A 19,173-nucleotide genomic window follows, 5' to 3' on the forward strand; every position below is an offset into this window, starting at 1 on the left:
TTATTCCAAGAAGTGCAAATGTTAAGATTTCATAAAGTATCACCCAGGTTTGCTTCATTTTAAGATAATTTAGATGTAACTATTAAGTGTGAATTTCCAAACCTGATTGATCAGATTTTCCAGAGCCATCCTTTAGTGCCTGGATTATATGAATAATTGCCTGTATAATCTTTAGAAAACAGCTGGAGAATGATGCTGGCTCTCTTAATAATCCTTTTCTTCAAAGAGTGACATCTGGTGTGGCATTAATTATACCTAAAATTGCAATATACTTTATCCTCATTAGATTTGCTCAAAAGGCAAGGAATTGGCTTGCAGGGCATCATGCAAATTATTCGACAACATTTCATGATATACAACATCTCCTTTGTGGAACAAGCTGTTTTCCATTTTTATACATTGTACATTCAGCTTCACAACAAGTAATCTCCATAAAATAAAAAAAAACAATTGAGGGTTCCTTTCCTCTCCCCAAGTCTCATTGACACCAATCCAGGAAATGCATGGCTGGAGGCACCAGCTTCAAGTTAGGAGCAGGTTTGGAACGGGAAGAGGATCAATTGCTTGGTTGTGTCTGAAAACTCTTTGAGAGCAATCAAGGTGCATGAGGAAAGGCTGGGCCTGTACTCAACAGAGTTCAGAAGGAGGTGTTCTTACTGAAACATAGAAGATTCTGAAGGGATGTAACAGGACAGATGTTGACAGCCTACCAATGAAAAAAACCCTTTAAAATAGGACTACTGTCACAAAAAACATCTGAATTACTTATACTTGTGACAGTAGTTAGAGAGAAGGAGAGAAATAGCACAGTTGACAGTGTTAACATTCTGCATCGTATTATTTATTTACTGGACGGTAAATATTGAATCAGTCATGTGACACACCATGGGCTCTTTTTAATATTTGAATGCGGAGGGGAGGCAGTGGCAGAGTTGTATTGTCACTGGATTAATAACCTAGAGGTCAAGGGTGAAGTTCTGCGGAGGAATCCCTTGCTGGTAGATGATGAAATTTGAATTCAATTTAAAAGAAAATATGTTATTCAGGGAAGGAGATTTGGCCTACATGTGACAGATCCACAGTCCTCTGAAATGGCCTAGAAAGTTAATTAATGCTCGCCCTGCCACCTACATCCCATGATGTGGGCGGCACAGTGGTGAGCACTCACAGCACCAGGGACCTGGGTTCAATTCCGACCTTGGGTAGGTAGGGCTATGGGGATAGGGCGGGGGAAGATAGAGTGCTCTGTCGGAGGGTCAGTACAGACTCAATGGGCCAAATGCCCTCCTTCTGCAGGGTTTCTCGGGATTCTACATCCTTTCATGGATTCTATGGAATAAGTATTTTAAAAATGTGATTGATATACAGCAATATTTACATTTCATTGGATATTAAATATAAGAGTGAGGCAGTCATGTTGAACTTGTATAAGACACTAATTAGGCCTCATCTGCATTATTGCGTCCAGTTCTGGGTGCCATACTTGAGGAAGAATGTGAAGACATTGGAGGGAGTGCAGAGAAGGTTTGCAAGAATGATAAGACCATAAGGCCATAAGACAGGAGCAAAATTAGGCCATTCAGCCCATCGAGACTGCTTGGCCATTTAATCATGGCTGATCTGTTTCGCATCCCCATTCTCCTGCTTTCCTCACCATAAGACTTCAGGGATAAAGAACTGCAGCTATCTGGTTAGATTGGAGAGGTTGGGACTGTTTTCCTTGGAGAAAAGAAGGCTGAGTGGAGACTTGATGGAGGTGTCCAGGATCCTGAGGAGTATGGGCAGGGTAAATAGTGAGAAACAAAAGTGGGAAATGCTGGAAAATCTCAGCAAGTCTGGCAGCATCTGGGGAGAGGGAAATAGAGGGCGAAATTCTCCGACCCCCAGCAGGGTCGGAGAATCGCCTGGGGCCGCCGAAAATCCCGCCCCCGCCGTGGCAGAGATTCTCCGCCACCCGGGAAGTGGCGGCGGAATCTCGCCACTCCGATCGGAGAGGCCCCTGCGGTGATTCTCCGGCCCGGATGGGCCGAAGTCCCGCCGCTGGGAGGCCTCTCCCGCCGCCGAGGTTTGAACCACCTCTGGAACGGCGGGATCAGCGGCGCGAGCGGGCCCCGGGGTCCTGGGGTGGCGGGGGGGGGGGGGCGATCGAACCCCGGGGGGTGCCCCCACGGTGGCCTGGCCCGCGATCGGGGCCCCCCGCTCAGACTCCGGGCCAGTGCCCTGGGTGCACTATTTTCCTCCGCGGCCGCCACGGCCTTCGCCATGGTGGAAGCGGAAGAGAACCCCACATCGCGCATGCGCCGGCAGTGACGTCAGCGGCCAGCTGCCGATGACGTCACTGCCGGCGCATGCGCCGACCGGCGAATGCCTTTCGGCCAGCCCCGCTGCTGGGGCGCCGGTTTTTTGCGCCAGTCTTCTGGTGCAAACCGCTCCGATGCGGGGCTGGCCCCCAAAGGTGGGGAGAATTCCCCACCTTTGGGGAGGCCCGACCCCTGAGTGGTTGGCGCCACTCCCCTACGCTGGCACCCTCCGTCACGCCGGGTAGGGGAGAATGCCGCCCAGAGTTTGTGTTTCAAGGCCGTACAACTCTCCAAAGTTAAAGAGAGGATAAATGTGCTGGATTGTAGAATGTACAAGAGGGGGTGGAACCACTGGAGCAGAGCAAAAGGTCAGTGATTGATGGGTGCCAAGAGAGATTGCAGCAAAGATATGTTAGGCCCACACCCTCTAAACTATATACAATCCATCACATTTCTCTCTCCCTTTAACTCTGAAGAGCTATACAGACTCAAAACGTTAAGTCTGTTTCTCTCCACAGATGCTGCCTGACCTGCTGATTTTTTTCCAGCATTTTTGTTCTTATTTCAGATCCCAGCACCTGCAGTATTTTACTTTTAAGAAATAATAATATTAATATTGATGAATGTCCCAAGTAGGCTTACATTAACACTGCAATGAAGTTACTGTAAAAATCCCCTTAGTCACCTGTTCGGGTACATAGAGGGAGAATTCGGAATGTGAAACTGTTCTCATTCAAGGAGGCATCGACAGATAGAGGACACAGATTCAAAATCATTGGCAAAAGGAGCCGAAGTGATGTGAGGAAAACATTTTTTCAGCCAGAGGGTGATTGGAGGCTGGGACAACATTCCTGAGAGGGTGGCGGAGGCAGGTTCGGTTGAGCTATTCAAGAGGGAATTGGATTGTTATCTGAAAAGAGAGAATGTTCAAGGTTAGAGCTAAGGCAGGGGAGTGGGGAAAGGTAGAATGCTCTTTCAGAGGGCCGGTGCAGACTCAATGGGCTGAATGGCCTGTCATGTGCGAGTACCTTTAAGAAATTGATGTTTAAGCAATGTACCTTTAAGAAATGGAGCAGCTCATATTACTGAAGTGATGTCAGAGGGTGGGGGGAGCTGAGCTCACTTCTGCTTTTAGTTTCAGTTTGAGAGAGAGCAGCTGAAAAGTGCCTGGCTGGTTTGCTGTGAGCTGTTTGAAAGGAGAAAGCCGTTTTTTTGAGGAAAAGAGCTTGGGTGTGTCTGTGTTTGCAGTGAGCTGGATCTGCTGTGATTTGTGCCACAAAAGACTATCTCTGAATCATTTGGGTGATTTAAACTCATAATAGTAATGTCTTTAACCTAATGTGTTTCTGTTGTTGAAGGTGTTGGAGGTTTGAAGGAACATTTTGAGGGATTATTTAGTGTTGTATTATTTTCACGGTTATCTTTGAAGTGAAGTGAAAAGTGAAAAGTGAAAATCACTTATTGTCACAAGTAGGCTTTAAATGAAGTTACTGTGAAAAGCCCCTAATTGCTACATTCCGGCGCCTGTTCGGGGAGGCTGGTACGGGAATTGAACCATGCTGCTGGCCTGCGTTGGTCTGCTTTAAAAGCCAGCTATTTAGCCCAGTATGCTAAACCAGCCCCTAAGTAAGGGGTGTTAAGTGATCCAATGTTTATTTAAAAGGTTAAGTTGAATTCACGGAATAAACATTGTTTTGTGTTTAAAAATCCACGTGCCCATAATTGTAATACCACACCTGGAGAATAAGCCGTGTGCTTCAAAAGCAACAATACATTAAAGGTGGGGGTTGGTTGAACTCCATGATACATTTTGGGGTTCTGAAAACACCGCTCCCATAACAGGCCTCCTGTTGCACTGTAAAGATTCTGTGATTCTTGTCAACTTCAACGACCAGCTAATTATCAGTGAAATGTGTATCCTTGGGTGTAATGTATGCAAAAATACTATCCCAAGTCATTTCCAAATTTAAATTTAAGATGATTGATTACACTAATGCCAAATAAGGCGAGGGGCTAGAAATTTAATTTCACAGTGTTCGCTTATCAGGCAAGAGAAGAATGCTACAGGCAATTGTATAGGTTGCATTTGCCCAATTGGCATTAGAAGTACACCACATGTCATTTTGGTTAGTCATCTATTCATTATGGATCACTGACTATGGAGCCTTGGGGGAATGAATATAAAGTTTAAATCTACGTTGCCCTTAATTTCCACATCCCCCAAGTTGCTGATTGCAACAGATTTGGTGTTCTAATTAAGCACTCCTGCACAGATGGGGCAGGTGAATGTGACAAGCATATTCTGAAGCATATTCTGATGCAAATACTATTTGAATCAGCCGAGCTTCAGTTCCCACAAAAGTCGGATGATTTTTCCTCCTCAAGTGGAATTGAAACGCCCCCTCCCCTTGGAAAAAAATATTAATTTCTGGATGGTCCATTTCCGCACATTTTCGGCACTTGATGTAGATTTGAAAACCAAAGTACCGAGCTCCATAGCCATAAAATTCAAACAGGACAAGCATGCAAATAAGAAATATAAAGACAGACCGGATTGAGCTCTGTACTGTGAGCTATTGTTTGGATACCTAGCTGCATCAGGCTTTGTAGGAAATGGACGTATCCCTAGGCTGCCAAGGAATTGCTGTATTCCATTAAGTCAGTGGGATCCTGGCACAGGCATGGTTCCCTGGACAAGGGAACAGCAATTACCTGCTGTTTATGGCGAGTCACTCTATTCCTCATTTAGAGGTAACAGACAGCGAGTCTTTTGCTTTGGTTTTCAAGTCTACACCAAGTGCCGAAAATATGTGGACATGGACCTTCCATATATGAATTTTTTTCCAAGGGAGGGGGCATTTCAATTCCACTTGAAGAGAAAAATCACCCAGCTTTTGTGAGAAATGAAACTTGGCTAATTCAAATAGTATTTGCTTCAGAATATGCTTGTCACATTCACCTGCAGCATGATCCTAAAAGAGATGTAACAGGAAGAGGCGTAATCTAGCCTCGAATCCCAGCAGGGTAGACTGTCAAATTAGAATTTTCTCTCGAGCGGCAGTGGAAATGACGAAGGGAACATCGTCATTTGGTAAGAGGCAGAACAAGACGCACAATTTTGTCGGTGATGCGGGACTAAAGCATTTCCCCTGCAGAAATCGACTTGCGGTAAGTGTGCCTAACCTTCCAAGCGAAAGAGGAAAGATAACTGGACGGGCGAAGGCCAAAAGAAGAAGCACAATTGGTACAGGCCAGATGAGGCACCTGGAGCTGGTGTATCGCTGATTCAGGATTGGGTTCCACGAAGGGACCTCCTCCTGAAATCCAGACGTTCCACAATGGCTTCTGCCAGTACTGCATAAACAATCAGAGGACCTACACAACAAATAAAGCTACGACTTGAACTCCCCCCACCCCCCCCCCCCCCCCCCCCCCCACACACAAATTTTGCCGTTTGGCTTAACTCAAGAGTTCCGCGATTAACATATGTACAATAGCACTCTGGATTTATCACGTAACAGGACTTGTTAGTAAATTGGCTATTGCATTCTCAGAGCATGTACATAGAACATACAGCGCAGAAGGAGGCCATTCAGCCCATCGAGTCGGCACCGACCCACTTAAGCCCTCACTTCCACCCTATCCCCGTAACCCAACAACCCCTTCTAATCTTTCTTTGGTCACTAAGGGCAATTTATCATGGCCAATCCACCTAACCTGCACATTTTTGGACTGTGGGAGGAAACCGGAGCACCCGGAGGAAAGCCACGCAGACACGGGGAGAACGTGCAGACTCCGCACAGACAGTGACCCAACGGGGAATCGAACCTGGGACCCTGGTGCTGTGAAGCCACAGTGCTATCCACTTGTGCTACTGTGCTGCCCATGTATTTGATGTTCACTGACTCACACTGGGCCAAGTGGATTGGATTGGATTTGTTTATTATCACGTGTACCGAGGTACAGTGAAAAGTATTTTTCTGTGAACAGCTCAAACAGATCATGTAGTACATGAAAAGAAAATACATAATAGGGCAGCGTAAGGTACACAATGCAAATGCATGGACACTGGCATCGCGTGAAGCACAGTGAAGATGAGACTGAAAATATATCCCTCAGTGCAGAGCTCTGAATTAGCCTTGTTAGCTGACATTCAGGGGTCATTTTTAAAGGTTCCTTATCTGGAAGATTGGGTATTCTATTCAGAATGCGGCACATTAACCTTGCCCAGGGCTGAACGCTGTAAAATCCTGCTGAGCTTGCTGACTTTCAGCCATCATCGTGCTGGGTATAATTGAATCTCAGCATTTTCTTTGGTTTGAGTACACTGCGTGCACATTAATGGTTGGCATTTGGTTCAATTACATGCCATGCTCACAGCATTTAGACATGGACTGGAACAGTAAGTGGGGGCAGGTTACGCAAATATCAAAGCGCTGGAATTGCCACACAATCCAAGCGCTTCTCTCGGACGTGCATCATTTGATATAATTTAGACTCAGAAATTCCTTTGAATTATCTGCCAGTTATTTCTGAATGTATGTATATTTATAGTAACAATGTCACAGCTGCTAATACCCTTGTGTGAATGTCATTGTCTGCCAATGATGGAGTACTAACAAAAGACAGCAGTATAGAGAGCTGCGGCCAGCAAGAAGATGGTCCAACATTGCACACACAGTGAAAAGAGCTTGGGCAAGAAATTGGACTTTATTGTAGTTCTACAAGAGCCGTTGGAGCTCCGAACTGTGGCACGTACATACTTGGGTGAATTTAGCTGCCTGAGACTGTTAGGCCTGAATCAGTGAAATATGGGACCGAATTTTCCTCAAAAATTCACAAGTGTAATTTTTGGTGCGAACATTGATCTGACTCCTACCGGCCCCTACGGCGTGAACCGGATCACAATCTTTAGGCACGTTGAACAAAAAGGTTTTCCCATCCTGAAAAATGCCATACCTGAGATGCAAAGTGTCTGATTCACCTGCCCCGGGATCATCTGCACTCTTCAACCAAAACGGCGCTGCATTTAAACAGCTCCACAATATTCGATCTCATTCAAGCCAGGAGGATGGCCAGATTTTCGGAGGGCGCCATCCCTCGATTGCTGGCTGCTGTGGAGGGGAGGTGGGCCATGGGTTGGCAAGAGGCCCTCCAGTCAGGTCACCTGGGAAATGATAGCAGAACTGATCAGTGCCAGCAGCCTGACCAAGAGGATGGGGGTTCTGTATAGAAAAAAATGAATGACCTTCTTCTATCCACAAGGGTAAGTGGCCCCTCCCTCTGGGACTCCACCCTCCGTCAACCCCCAGAGAGTCACCTTGAACCCACATGTCACCATCTCACACCCGACTGCCCAGCATCATCCTCAGACTCACCGCCCCTGGCACCCCCAGGTGCTGTGCCTATGGACACTTTTGCCCCTCAGCTGCTGGAGATGCAAAGACAGAGCCGGGAATACGTGGAGGGTTTGTCAGCGACTTTCCTGCAACTGTAAGACCAAATAGAGAAGTCCCAAAGACTTCAGTTGCAGGAGATGTTGCCAGATTTGCGTGGAACCCCAGGCCAACACTGCAAAGGCGGCGTCTGCAGCCGAAAGCCTGGGGCAAGAGCTCAGAGCCATGGCTGGAGAACTCTGAAGCATGGTTCAGTCCTTGAAATTAAATGAAATGAAATGAAAATCGCTTATTGTCATGAGTCGGCTTCAAATGAAGTTACTGTGAAAAGCCCCTAGTTGCCACATTCCGTCGCCTATTCGGGGAGGCTGTTACGGACTGTTGAGGACTGTGGCTGCATTCTGAACTCGAAGGGCTGAATGGCCTCCTCCTGCTTCTATTTTCGATGTACTTTTCTTTGAACTGACTGAGTGGGGAAGGGATCGGCTGAGAGGTGGAAGCACTTTGAGCTGTGCCCCACTTTCATGCTCCATTTCATCATCATGGCCTACCCACACACCCCTGCCCACGATGCGTTGGCCAGCGCTTTGCAGCAGATCACGGTGTTACGTTGAAACTTCTGGAAATCATATAGTGATGCATTAGCTGTGTTGAAACTCCATTGGCAGACACATTGCACTTACTTTGGATCCCCAGTACTAGACCACTCTGCCCCTTCCCCAACTTTCCACTCCTTCCAACGTTAAAATTCAACTCACAATTCTATCTACTTCCCCACCACAGATTGAGAATGGAACCTGGCACATGTTAGTCATTATGCCTCAGCACCAAGTCACGGCTTTACCCGCTAAGCCTTTCGAAAGCTCATTATTCTTGTCTAAACTGATCCTGTAAGGATACCTTAATGTTTATGCATTGCATGTAGTGAATGATGTTTAATATCGTGTGCACATAAAATGCATTCATCTGCAGTGTTCCTGAGGAGAGTTTGTTCGCACGTTGGCACCTGTGACCTTCACCCTGGTTAAGATGCCGGGCTGCATTGTCCAAGTGCTTTGCCTTTCAAAGTAGTTGAGATGCTGCCAGGAATGGCATCATGTGCTAAGTGCATTTGGTATCAGAACACTTACAACCGCGGTACTGAAAATCAAAATCTGCTGCCACTGCAGCACAAGTACACTGCTTAATTTTCCACATGACCCAGCATTGATCGCTACAGCCTCATTGCATGTGATGTGCATAACACACTTGCAAAGCAGCTGATATCTGGACAAACCCTTTGACCTAATCCTTTGCAATGTGTTGATTACAAATCGAGGCAACTGTATTTAATGATTTTTCTGCAACCAATTCTGCATAGAATGAATTTTAAACACAGTGGACAATGCAGCTGTTGAAGCTTTTTAATATTGTATTCTATTGTGACTGCAGAATTTCTTAGACTCTCTGCAAAGCACATATGTTATCATTTATCTATTGGTATTGTTACAATCTCCATAGAGACCAATGCAGAAAAGATTTGAACCTCCTGTTCATAACTGAAAAGGTGACACTTGATTTCACATTTAAAATCTTTTACTGCAACAAATGACTAATACAAACTATTGACCGAACCCTATTTTCATTTTGTAGGCTGCTTACACTCAAGGAAGGAACATTCCCCTTTAATACTTATTACACATCGCATTCTCCAAAAAATTTCAGTTCTTATAGCAAACAGTCCACAGTTGCTCCCAATTGCCAGTGACTTTGCATTGCCCATTTTGCTGATTAATAACTTTGAGTGGCTTCCTCCAGGCTCTTCCCATAGTTTTCAGATTTACTAAACAGTAATTCCTGGCCGGATGGTTCTTCCTCTCTGGTCATGCCAGGAAGAATCTTCTGCAGCCTTTAGGTGGCTGTGGTATGTATCCCTTTGAATAGAGGCCATCTCCCTCCTGCAACTAGCTGTGATTGTTTGCAAAGTTAAGCAGTCTCTTCTCCCTGCTGACCACACAAACCCGCTGTCTGGAATATTCAATGATTTGTGGGAAAGTTTATAACCTGGGGCTGGATACTCGGGCCTCCCAGCCACATGTTTCTCGGCAGCCGAAGGCGGCGTGCCATTCTCTGGTGGCACGATTCTCCGCTCTCGCCACTGTCAATGGAAATTCCCATTGAAGCTTCCCCATGCCGCCGGGAAACCCGATGTGGGCTGCCGGCGGGACCAGAGAATCCAGCCGCCAACGAACAGCCAAAGAATTCCAACCCTGATCTCAAAAAAGGCTTCCACCGCCCCCTTCCCCATGGCAATACAAAACACAATTGCTTCGCACCCAGTTAGAAATGATGATGTTCCCTACAATGAAATGAAAATGAAAATTGCTTTATTGTCACGAGTAGGCTTCAATTAAGTTACTGTGAAAAGCCCCTAGTCGCCACATTCCGGCGCCTGTCCGGTGAGGCTGGTACGGGAATCGAACCTTGCTGCTGGCCTGCTTAGTCTGCTTTAAAAGCCAGCGATTTAGCCCAGTGAGCTAAACCAGCCCCTAACAATACAATTGTTACACTATAGCCCCCCCATTAAATACACTATAGCCCCCCATATCATATAATTCATGTGCATTTATTCTACGCTCAAATGCCAAAAGTGGGGTTTCAACCCAAACTTGTTGGACTGGGAGAAATGTTTTTTTATTTGTTCATGGGATGTGGGCGTCGCCGGCTGGATCTGCGTTTATTGCCCATCCCTGAGGGCATTTAAGAGTCAACTACATTGCTGTGGATCTGGTGTCACATGTTGGCCAGATCAGGTAAGGATGACAGATTTCCTTCCCTGAAGGACATTAGTGAACCAGACAGGTTTTTACAACAATCGACAATAGTTTCATGGTCATCACTAGATTTTTATTACCAAATTTTTAGTGAATTCAAATTCCACCATAGCCCTGGCAGGATTTGAACCCAGATCCCCCAGAGCATTACCCTGGGTGTCTCGATTACTAGTCCAGGGACTACCTCCCTTATTGTGCGTTGGTTATCAGTGAGAAAAGCTGACTTCACATTAATGACATAAGTTATCAAAAGATATAAACATCCGTCACTTTTATATCAAGAACGTTAGAGTAAATTGGAACTTCTGTGAGTGATGTTGCGGGATGGATTCACAGCTCCGTGATGACGGCAACGCGGATTGTGATCAGGGCCAGAGAATCGGGTGTCCAGTCGAAATTAAGGTTTGTGTCGGGCGGCAAAACAACAGCTATGCTCTGCGCCCCCCCCCCCCCCCCTCCCCCCCCATTGGTGGCAGGATGTGCACGGATTACACCAGATCTGGACAAACGAGGCCCTGCATGGTGGACCTCGCCATGGGCCAAGGGCATGACTCCTTAAAGGGGCTGCCCTCAAAGTCTCCCAGGGGGCCACCATCCCCTCCCCAAAATGCGAGACATGCCCACCTCAACCCAACCAGACCCCTCCCGAGACCCCCTGAAGAGACTCCCTAAAAAGGTAGACCCCTGCAAGGACTCCCTAACTAAAGGAACCCTCCCACAGCGAGCCCTGAACGAAAAGGACCCCTCCAGAGATCCCCTAACCAAAGAGGCCGCCCACAGAGATCACCTAAATAGGGAAACCCGCCCCACATGGATTCCCTAACAAGAGGAATGCCCCACAGGGATCCCCTAACAATAGGGGAGACCTCCGCACTAGAAAGACCCCCCCTCCCCCACAGACACCTCCAGAAAAGAGACTCGTGTCTGGAAGCTACAGAACAGTCCAGGCAGGAGTAGTGAAAATATTACAGTTTTAACACTCACCTGGAAGCCCTATGTGTCCATTCCTGGAAAGAGAACATGTTTTTCTACGCACATTTTCATTTTTTATCCCGATCAGGTGGAGAGGGACATAGTTGATTCTGAGACTGGGGTCCTGATTCTAAATATAGGAAACTATGATGGTATGAGGTGGAGTTGGCTCTGATGGATTGGGGAACGTTACTTAAAGGGATGACAGTGGATAGGCAATGGTAAACATTCAAAGAGCACATGGGGGTATGAAACAATTATTCATTCCTGTCTGCCGCAAATATAAACTGGAAAAAGTGGCCAAACCATGGCTTACAAGGGAAATTAGGGATAGTATTAGATCCAAGGAAGTGGCACACAAGTTGTCCAGAAAAAGCAGCAGACTTGAGGATTGGGAGCAGTTTAGAATTCTGCAAAGACAGAGAAGGGGATTGATTAAGAAGGAGAAAATAGAGTAGACGAGTGTAAGCTTGCGGGGAACTAAAAACTGATTGTAAACACTTCTCTAATTTTGTGAAGAGAAAAAGATTGGTGAAGACAAATCTCTTCAGTCAGAAACGGGGGAATTTATAATGGGGAACAAAGGAATGGCTGTCCGCTAAATACATACTTTGGTTCTGTCTTTACAAAGGAGGGCAAAAATAACGTACCAGAAATATTGGGGAGCAAAGTTTTTAGTGAGAGGGAGAATCTGAAGGAGATCATTATCAGTTGGAGGAATTGAAGGCTGATAAATTCCCAGGACCTGATCATCCGCATTCCAGAGTACTTAAGGAAGTGGCCTTGGAAATAGTGGATGTATTGGTGTTCAGCTTCCAAGATACTGGAACAGTTCCTACTGAATCAAGGGTAGCTAATGAAACCCCCATTATTCAAAAGGAAGTCAAGAGAAAACAGGGAATTCTAGACCAGAAGATATAATAGCAGAGCACTTGGAAAATAGTGGCAGGATTTCCGAAATGGAAACCATGCTTGACAAATCTACTGGAATTCTTTGAGGACGGAACTAACAAGGAGAGCCAGTGATGTGGCTAATTTGGGCTTTTGACAAAGTCCCACACAAGAGATTAGCGTGTAAAATTAAAGCATGGGATTTGGGGTAATGTATTGAGATGGATAGGAAACTGATTGGCCGACAGGAAACAAAGAGTAGGAATAAACAGGTATTTTTCCAAATGACAGGCAGTGACTAGTGAGGTACGCAGCGATCAGTGCTAGGACCCCAGCTATTCACAATATATATTAATGGTTTAGACGAGGATACTTCATGTAATATCTCCACATATGCAGATAACACAAAGCTGTGTGGGAGGGTGAGCTGTGAGGAGGATGCAGAGATGCTTCAGTGTGATTTGGAAAGTCGTGTGAGTGGGCAAATGCATGGTATACGCAGTATAATGTGGATAAATGTCAGGATATCCAATTTGATAGCAAAAACAGGAAGGCAGATTATTATCTGAATTGTTATAGATTGAGAGATGCGAATGTGCAACGAGACCTGGGTCATAATGAACCATTTGCATCCCATTAACAGGATGGGCACCAAATTATCTGTGCCTCTGACATTCTCTGGCCCTCTGGGCCGGGATTCAGATGGCTGTGGATTGGTGCAGGCATTTTCCAGCGTGGTCCTGGTGCAGTGGACCTCGTGGTGGGCTATAAGAACGTGGGTGCCCCCAAAGTCTATTGGAGGGCCAACTTTCACCCACAACGCAAATCCTGGCCACACCACCCCCACCAGATCCACCCCCACCAGACCCCCCCCCCCCAGAAACATCTATAATAGAGTCCCCTCCAGAGACCCCCATAACCTACCCCCTACCAGAGGCCCCAATGACAGAGACCCCCACCAGAAACAACAGAAACCCCACCAGAGACTCCATAACAGAGACCCCTACCAGAAACGCCCATGACAGAGACCCCACATAACCGAGCCCCCACACCAGAATGACCCCATGACAGACACTCCCACCAGAGAGCCCCTAATAACAGAGTCCCCAACCAGTGACCCCCATAACAGAGCCCCCCCACCAGAGACCCTTGTGACAGAGACCCCACCAGAGACCCTCAGAACAGAGCCCCCCACCAGAGACCCCCACTACAGACCCTTATAACAGAGCCCCAAACAGAGACTCCCTGATAGAGACCCTCATAAAAGAGGCCCCCCCACCAGCGACCACCTCACAACAGAGCCTCCCCACCAGAGACAACAGAGCCCCAACCAGAGATCCCCTTGACAGCCCCCATAACGGAGCCCCCCCCCCACCAGAGGCCACCATGACAGAGGCCCCCACCAGAGACCCCTAGACACAGACCCCCCCCCCCTCCCACTAGAGACCACCCACCAGAAACCCTCCCTGTTCATGTTGGCATTGCACCCCTGCCCGGGGGGTTCCTAGCGATGTTGGGCGGATTCAATGGGAAATCCCATTGACAAGTGGCAGGCTTAACTCACTCTGCTGCCCAATACCATCTGAGTGACTCTTTTAAAAACCCTTTAATTCTGTTTTACTAATAATAATTGCTTATTGTCACAAGTAAGCTTCAATGAAGTTACTGTGACAAACCCCTTGTCGCCACATTCCGGCGCCTGTTTGGGGAGGCTGGTACGGGAATTGAACTCGCGCTGCTGGCCTTGTTCTGGCATTGCAAGCCAGCTATTTAGCCCACTGTGCTAAACCAGCCCCTATTTGAAACAATCAGGCTCAAGGTCACAATCTTGTATATTGTCAGTTCCAGAATCCGATAACACTTCAGATTTAAACATGACTGTTTGGGAAAACAGCTGGATCTGAACATACGACTTAGACTCTGAATCTCGGGCATCTTTATTTCAGCAAACGTGCCATATATAGTATGAGGACAATAGTGGAAACTTGACCAAGTTAATTTGACGTATTTCTTATTGTTAATGTAAAAATGGAACTTTCATTAACATTCTTTTGTACATCCTATCATCGGGCAAGCACGATGTACCTTTAAATGTTAAACCTGTGTCAGTTTTTTTTTAAGGCAAATAGTTCCAATTACATTACCGTATGAGAATCACATCCTGGAAATTGATGTTATCACATTTATTGTAATTCTTGGCACAGTTGCCATCACAAGGAAACAGTAAAACTGTGCCAGACACCTGATGTGTCGGAAATGAGGTTTCAAAGTATTACTGAAGTCGCTGTGCCAAGAAAATGTCAAATAATCTGCAGTTCCCTTTGTCACTAATTCAAGTGGATTGCAAGAAAGAAAGATCGAGCCTTTTGCAAGCTCAGGATGCCCCAGAGCTCTCTCCGCGCAATGAGATACATTTTGAAGTATGGTCACTGTCGTAATGCAAACGTGGCAGCCATTTGTGCATAGCGAGCTCCCACAAACAACAACATGATAATGACCAGATAATATGTCTTTGTGATGTTGAGTAAAGGGTGAATGTTGGCCAGGACATTGGGATAATTTCGCTACTGTTCAAAACAGTGCCATGGAATCTTTTATGTCCAGCCAAGAGAGCAGCCACGGCCTCACTCAAAATAGTATTTGAAATACAGCACCTCTGACAGTGCAGCACTCCCTCAATACCACACTCAAGTGTCAGATGAGGTTTTGTGCTCTTGTATCGGGAATGTTTGGTTGTATCAAAACCTTTTAAACCGAGGTGTGAACAGAACCACTGACATTCGTTCTTCAATAAAGTGGAGCTTAATGACACTAAGAAATTAATTTATCAAGCAGCTGCATAATAGCGTTCATTCATTCTGGAAAATAACTCTGTCTATTTACTCTGTGCTGTTGTGGCATCCTATTTATAGTGTCCTGTTGGGCTGGTTGGTTATGGTTTGTACCCTGCCCGTTACCAACAGCGGAAGGGATGGCACGTGTCGCTATTGCAAGTAGCTACAGAACGTAACACCACTAACAGGATGCTGCCATCAAGCTAAAAAGACATTCTGCCCATCACAATAATGAATAATGTGGTCTATGAATTGCAAAGCCAGTATGATGCTCGGGATGTACACCGTACGTCCCAAAGACTGGTGAATCGATCAACAACATGTGTCCTCCGATTTTCGCAATGGGCAAAGTACAGACCGTACCCAACCAGCCCGTGCTTCTAAAACTCAACACGCAGTGTCCAAAATTTGATCCGATTCTGCGATTGAATACATTTGCTAAATCATCCTCAGTATGTTAAGAATTATGCTGATAACCAGGGCGGCATGTGACGCAGTGAATAGCACTGGGACTGTGGCGCTGAGGACCCACGTTCGAATCCCGGCCCTGGGTCACTGTCTGTGTGGAGTTTGCACATTCTCCCCGTGTCTACGTGGGTTTCACCACCACAACCCAAAGATGTGCAGGCTAGGTGGATTAGCCACGCTAAATTGCCCCTTAATTGGAATAAAAAATAATTATGCTGACAATCAATTTAAAATTGTCAGTCGGACTCTAAGTATGGCATACTTGCATATACTGGAAGCTACATATATTGATATGGGCAGCACGGTAGCATTGTGGATAGCACAATTGCTTCACAGCTCCAGTGTCCCAGGTTCGATTCCAGCTTGGGTCACTGTCTGTGTGGAGTCTGCACATCCTCCCCGTGTGGGCGTGGGTTTCCTCTGGGTGCTCCGGTTCCCTCCCACAGTCCAAAATATGTGCAGGTTAGGTGGATTGGCCATGATAAATTGCCCTTAGTGGCCAAGATTGCCCATAGTGTTGGGTGGGGCTACTGAGTTATGGGGATAGGTTGGAGGCGTTGACCTTGGGTAGGGTGCTCTTTCCAAGAGCCGGTGCAGACTCGATGGGCCGAATGGCCTCCTTCCGCACTGTAAATTCTATGATAAGCAGGGTCCTGTTTTTTTCAGACAGAAAGAACATGTGCACACATTGTGCCTGTTTCAGCTAAACAAAATAAGTGATAGCCATTCGCTGGTTTACTCCTCGGAGCATCAGAGTCAAGCTGCCTGGTTTAAATTTCAAGCAAGGCTTGTCAGTCATCATCAACATACCAGGCAGCTGCCAGAACTGCTGAGTTTCCTCAGCATTTTCTGTTGTTGTTTCTGTTTTTTTTTGTTTTCATTTATCATTAACTGATGCATTCTCCATGGCAACATCTCTGCCAATCTAGGTTGAGACTGTTCTCGCTGGAGTTCAGAAGAATGAGGGGGGATCTCATAGAGACTTATAAAATTCTAACAGGACTGGACAGGGTAGATACGGGGAAGATGTTACCAATGATGGGTGTGTCCAGAACCAGGGGTCACAGCCTGAGGATTCAGGGTAGACCATTTTGGACAGAGATAAGGAGACATTTCTTCACCCAAAGAGTGGTGAGCCTGTGAAATGCATTACCACAGGAAGCAGTTGATGCTAAAACATAAAACTTTGAATATATTCAAGAGGCGGCTGGATATTGCACTTGGGGAGAATAGGATAAAAGGCAATGGGAAGAAAACAGGATTAGGTTATTGAGTTGGATGATCAGCCATGATCGTGATGAATGGCGGAGCAGGCTCGAAGGGCCAAAAGGCCTCCTCCTGCTCCTATCTTCTATGTATCTATGTATAATCAGAGTCCATTTGCCAACCAATCAGCACTCTCTTTCCACACAATATAAATTAGTTGTTTCTCCTGACATTGGTGTTCTGGCCTGCTCAGTCCAAGAGGAAAAGCGTTGACAAAACAAGTCCCCTTTTGCAGCAATACCCGAGTTCCTTACTACCAAACGGCTATCTGTAAAAAACATGTCTTACACCTCAGACAATTTTTCTTCATACACCACAGTTTATCATGAAGAATGGCAACAACTCCAGAGGTGTTATTTGAAACTATCAGTGCGGGTATAATTGCTAAGGAAATAATATGATTCAAACATCTTAATCATGTAGACAAATGAGACAATCTACAAATCCTACAGTAGCTGTTATTTAAGAAAAAAGTGTGACTGAATAGATGATACCATATATCTGATGGGGTGAATATATCCATTCAACATACGCAGCTGGAGTCTCTTATGTGGTGTTCGGTACTTACAATGAACAAATAATTAATTTTTATGCTTTTCTAAATGTGGAAAACATCTTCAGTAAGGGGAAAAAAAAATAATTGATTGAACACTGCAGCTTGTGACAATTACACAGTGGAGGCAGAATTACAGCACAAGGGATTATGAGTAACGGGTTTCAAAGCCACTCTTGAAGGGATACTTCTGATGAATTTTCATTTTTTCTTAGTGTGTGTGAAATTGGTCTATGCTGCGTAATCATTTCTTTGCTTTTTAATGGAGGAATGCTGCAATGCATTCCAGGTATTTGTGCGGAATGGGGCACAGTGTTGGTCAATCATACACGTTAATGTCTATTTGAGAGAAAACACACAGGGTTAATTTAAATAAGGGAAATCCGAGTAGGATTTTACCCACATTCCAGGGAAGGCTGTAAGTTTGGTTATGATTTAGGAATGGTGTCTGAACAGGTGACTTTTCTACCAATGTGGCTGGTCGCAGAAAACATTGGAAGATAAGAAAATCTTTTGTTTTAATAACTGTGCTTTGGCTGTAGACTTTTAGTGTGAAAACTCACACTGCAGCCCGATATATTGCTTTTTCAATTTGATTTTCATTGGTGCGATCCATTTTGTTTACTTTAGTGTGTGATAACTTGTATTAATTTTGAACCGAGACTGTGATGTAGCGGCAATGTCCCTGGGGACAGTAATCCAGAGATACTAAATTCAAGTCATAAATTTGGAATATAACGTCAGCCTCAGCTGACACCTGGTTTACTAATGTCCTTTTGCGAAGGAAGTCTGCCAACCTCACCCGGGATGGCCCATGCCCGACTCTAGACCCACAACGATGTGGGTGACTCTTAACTGGCCCTCTGAAATGGCCGAGTGAGACACTCAGTTTCAGGGTAACTGGGGATGGGCAACAAATACGGGCATCGTCCATGACACCTACATCCCATGAAAGAATAAGGAAAAATATATATTTTGGTCTCTCTAAAACATGTAGGAATTAAGAAAATAACTTTGAGGTGCGTTTTTGAGTCTTTACATTTGGAATAACTACAGTAGCAAATTAATTTTTTTTAAAATTCAGAGTACCCAATTTATTTCATCCAATTATGGGGCAATTTAGCGTGGCCAATTCACCTACCCTGCACATCTTTGGGTTGTGGGGGCAAAACCCACGCAAACACGGGGAGAATGTGCAAACTCCACACGGACAGTGACCCAGAGCCGGGATCAAACCTGGGACCTCGGCGCCGTGAGGCATCAGGGTTAACCCACTGTGCCACCGTGCTGCCCGCAAATTAATTTTTTTAAGTCACAGTTGGCTGGTTTAATTGATTAAATAGTAAACAGTGAAACTGGTCAGATTGTGGAAGACACAAATAACATGCCAGTGACTGATAGAAATGAGGCTATGACAGGTGAGGACCTTGAGAGGATTGTTATCACTAAGGAGGTAGTGATGGGCAAGCTAATGGGGCTAAAGGTAGACAAGTCTCCTGGCCCTGATGGAATGCATCCCAGAGTGCTAAAAGAGATGGCTAGGGAAATCGCAGATGCACTAGTGATAATTTACCAAAATTCACTAGACTCTGGGGTGGTCCCGGTGGATTGGAAATTAGCAAACGTGACACCACTGTTTAAAAAAGGAGGTAGGAAGAGAGCGGGAAATTATAGGCCAGT

General features: G+C 45.7%; 1 protein-coding gene and 1 pseudogene across 1 annotated transcript in view; both read left to right on the forward strand.

Annotated features, from left to right (window-relative positions):
- hcn2b (hyperpolarization activated cyclic nucleotide-gated potassium channel 2b) overlaps positions 1-19,173 on the forward strand; it is a 129,547-nt gene that overhangs the window by 65,099 nt on the left and 45,275 nt on the right. The gene's annotated exons all lie outside the window — the stretch shown is intronic.
- On the forward strand, positions 5,367-5,662 carry LOC119953481 (annotated as a pseudogene).

Source organism: Scyliorhinus canicula, chromosome 18 (assembly GCF_902713615.1).
Source record: "Scyliorhinus canicula chromosome 18, sScyCan1.1, whole genome shotgun sequence".
Classification (NCBI taxonomy): Eukaryota; Metazoa; Chordata; class Chondrichthyes; order Carcharhiniformes; family Scyliorhinidae; genus Scyliorhinus; species Scyliorhinus canicula.